At 34.8% G+C, this 4,031-nt stretch overlaps 1 long non-coding RNA gene across 1 annotated transcript; it reads right to left on the minus strand.

Annotated features, from left to right (window-relative positions):
* Positions 1–2,561: 2,561 nt before the first annotated feature.
* LOC112452375 lies at positions 2,562–2,957 on the minus strand. Its single transcript, XR_003040491.1, has 2 exons — positions 2,707–2,957; positions 2,562–2,603 (listed from the first exon to the last, which is right to left on the minus strand). It is a non-coding gene; the product is annotated as an uncharacterized LOC112452375 (long non-coding RNA).
* Between the last annotated feature and the right edge of the window lie 1,074 nt (positions 2,958–4,031).

A 4,031-nucleotide genomic window follows, 5' to 3' on the forward strand; every position in this document is an offset into this window, starting at 1 on the left:
TCTTAACATTATCTTAATAGTTAACATTCAAGTTGACATTCTGTGTTCACTTTACCATCTAATTTTAATTAACCAATTAATATCATAAAACCAGTTTCGCTCTATTTATTTGAATATCTTTGCAGTTTAATTGTCAAATGATTAGTTTCCGCAAAATCCTTTTGGAATTTAGAATTTATGAATTATAATAACACAGTAAAACACAATTTAAGTATTAAAATCTGTCATTTTTTGTCATTACTTTTGCAATATTAACTCTCGTAACAATGTAACGACGATTATTGCTCGTATCGGGAAAGCCTCATTGTCAACAGGGACTATTCGTATGCCGATTTTCGCAGCTTTTCTACGTAGGTTTATCGTTACCCAGGCAGCAGGTGCATGGCAACTAGGGTAGCGACGCTCATGTGAAAATACAATGTCGGCTCGCGAAACCCCCGCATTTGCTGGTGAAAAAATGTTGGAAAATGTTGAAGGAATAACGGAAGCTGTGGCTCCTTCCAGGAAATTGAATTTACAATTTCGCCCCCTCTTTTAAATGTCCTCTTTTGTCGGATAAAAGCTGCCTGCCCATAATACGCCGACATGTCAACAGCTCGCTCGCTCACTCGTCGAGCTTTTCTATGGAAACGCTTGGTCCTACAATGCGGCTCGCTTCTGACATCGACCTTCATAAACGACGTTGAGCTATCTTCCTCAACCCTCTTTATTCGGCTTCTCGTTGTCCCTCCCCCTCCCCCTCCCCCACTCACTCACAATGTTCCCTTCCCCCTTTCCGAAAATTGTGGTGAGATTAATTCTTTCCTCTCTTCCTGTCTCTTTGTCCCGTGACGTTATTATTCAAAGGGATTTTTCTTTGTTTTTCCCCCCTTCTCTTTTTTAAGTTAGAAAAACACCGCTGCCGCGGGCAGATGTCGATTTTCGCACATTCACGGCCGTCATAACTAACAAACGACGTTATAATTACTCGGATGTCGATTTTAGCGATGACGCGAACGCTCGCTCGATTATAGCAATTATTGTTTCTTGGCTGACGTATTTCAGGCACGTGCGCCCGTTAGGTAAATGGCTAAGTGATCCTTAAACAGACGCCACGTTTCGTTCAATACGCAATACCGGCACTTGACGCGCAGTTAATTGATTAATACCATGCGACTCGCGCGCGCGTGCGTCTCACTACAAAGATACGCGTACATAAATACTCCATAGATCTAATCCTATTTCAGTATCTATATAGATACTGAAATAGGATTAGATCTCTGGAGTACAGATTTATGGATTTTATTTCGACGTCTGCACGCCTCCCCTTTAATACCTGGGAGATTTATGTAATATCACGCGACGGCTTAAAGTATGCGTTATCGCAAAATATTTTTATAGTGATATATCCCGGCGAATGGCGTTCAATTTTAATAAAAATAATTAAATATCGATCAGCAACGTTGCACTTCGTGAAGCGATAAATGTTTCCGGCAAACAGGGAAACGGAGCAATATATAGTTGATAATTTCTCGAGATCGGCGTTTCGATAACTGGCAACGCATGATAACTTTAACGATTGAAAAATATGAAAGTTATAAGAAAAATAACGTTCGATAAAATCTGCATCTAACAAAATTCGATTTCCAGCTTGTAAAGAAATGTAGCTCGAGAAAACATATAAATGTTTTGCGTATCTTTTCGTAAAAATTTAATCAACATGTTTCACTGAAAAGAATGTTGATGCTTAATCGGGTATTCCGTTTTTTAACGTTGCGGGTAAATAATTTGCAAAAATATTCCATATAAGTTTGAATATTCATGAGATTCGCATTCTGTGTACATCTGCACGCATGCGGTACCGATATTTTAATTTTCGGTCATAAACTGCAAACCGCAGAAAAGAAAATTGCCGGGATTACGGGTTATTAATTCGTGTCCGGCAACTTTGTCCGTCACGTTGTCAAACGCACGACCAAACATACTTGAACCAGTACGTATACATGGTGGATTATTTTACGAATATAATTGATGATCGATATATTCTCTCAGCACAACGATTAGTGTTCTACCGGGACATTTATTTGTCATTAACGCATGGAAATGTGTCAAGGGGAACCTATATATTTTATAGAATATTTTATAAAATATATTATAAAAAATATTATAAAATATATATAATTAAAGGTCAAGCTCGTGTGTGTCAAATAATAAATAGGTTGCCGGCCAATAACGAGCAATGTTAGACGTTAAAATTCAAAATTTATTAATGTAACAATTACAAATGGTACGTTTCGGCAACACTGTGCCTTCCTCAGCCAATTTTAACAATTAATTGAAATGCCACGAATCATGTGTCAAGAGTAACAAATTTCCACATCGAAATTAACATACAGATAACATTGAGATCCAAAATATTACATACTGATGAAGTCATTAAAGTAGATTGACAAGGTGTATACTTGCTGAACAAAAATTCGGAATCGTTGTGTATCAATCTTAATTAAACGTCGAATGATAAAATCCATGATTAATTCCTCAGTCGGCAGTGAGAACGAATCGAGTCAATCTGTGATTTTTTGTCCGTCACAATCAAGAGTCAATAATTACGATGAAAGTGTAAACTGTAATCAAGAGTCAATGGATAAATTAATTTTTTTGTAAAAATTATAAATTAAAACTTATCAACGTGGATAAATCTAAGGCTATTATTGCACTTATACGTACTGAGACCATAGCAAATTCAAGTTAGTAAAGTTTTCAGAAAGAACTGTATCGTGTCGAATCTTGTGTGTGACTGAGCATTTTCGTTCCGTGTCGGAATCGGTTGACAACAATGATGTAAATAGACACATGTTTAACTCCCTATGAGTTGTTACTAAGTTCGTTTAGGATGTTAAAATAAGAACCATCCAGCAATTCAGTGTCTTTATTAGAATTAATACCATTTTTTTGTTCTTTGATGTGTATCATCTCTGATATTAGTCTCTTATAAAATATATATCCTACCGATCTATAATTATATTATTCGATTCTTGATTGTCAAATATTTTATTTATTATAGATCTATAAGTGATTTGTAATATGTAAATAAATCGGTAAGGAATCGAAACGTTGTGGATGTTTAATGTTAAAAAAAAGTTACCGAATTTTTTTCCTTGCTATTTTATGATAAAATAGCGGCAAATATGTTATTATACAACTGACACATGCTTCGACAAAAAAATCTTTGCGTCTTGATCATAAATCTACTAAAGTGAAATAAATCTTGGTTGGCAATTAATTAAGCGAAATAATACAGCAGCAAGAGAATTTCTTGCTATACGACCTTATTTTAGCTATATAGACTTCGCCAAGTAGAATAAGAAGGATCCTCTGCAAACTGCACTTGTTGGCAAATTTTTACTGCACGTTTTTCATCCGTATATTCAATGTTGACTTAAATTACAACCGTACACATTGCATCCAGGGGAAGATACGTGACTTGGTTCTCTATATCTATAAGTTGTTTCGCAAATATAAAATTAATTTTTATTAGTGCAAATAGAAGAGCTATTATTTGTCATGTTCTTTGAATTTAAACTTCAAACGGTTCAGTAACTAAAATTTCAAACTAAATTTCTCTCAAAGTTTGTATGAAATTTAAGAAGCGACGTCTTATTATCCGTGTAACGTTTAAGGCTTGATTCGTAAAATTATTTACAAATTATATTTATGTATTGTACAAAGAAGTGTTGAAACCTAAATACTAAAATTTAATTTCTTTTATTCAGATTGCCTACATATCACAAGTCAGGAGAAATTACGCACTCTAAGATACATTTTATACAACATGAAATAGGTAAATAGCGGAAAAGAGAAACCACGCGATGATAACATCGTGTATCTTGGTAGAAATTTCATTCACTTTCTGGAGTATTGTGGCAACGTTCTTACTCGCCTTAACGATCACTCAAATAATGAAATTTACTATCTTTGTATAATGCATTTTTACGAGAAAGCCTTAAGTATCGTGACTCGCCTTTCTTATAATTTTATATCTTACATCATAC

This window comes from Temnothorax curvispinosus, unplaced genomic scaffold, assembly GCF_003070985.1.
Source record: "Temnothorax curvispinosus isolate PA1 unplaced genomic scaffold, ASM307098v1 QBEX01003323.1, whole genome shotgun sequence".
NCBI lineage: Eukaryota > Metazoa > Arthropoda > Insecta > Hymenoptera > Formicidae > Temnothorax > Temnothorax curvispinosus.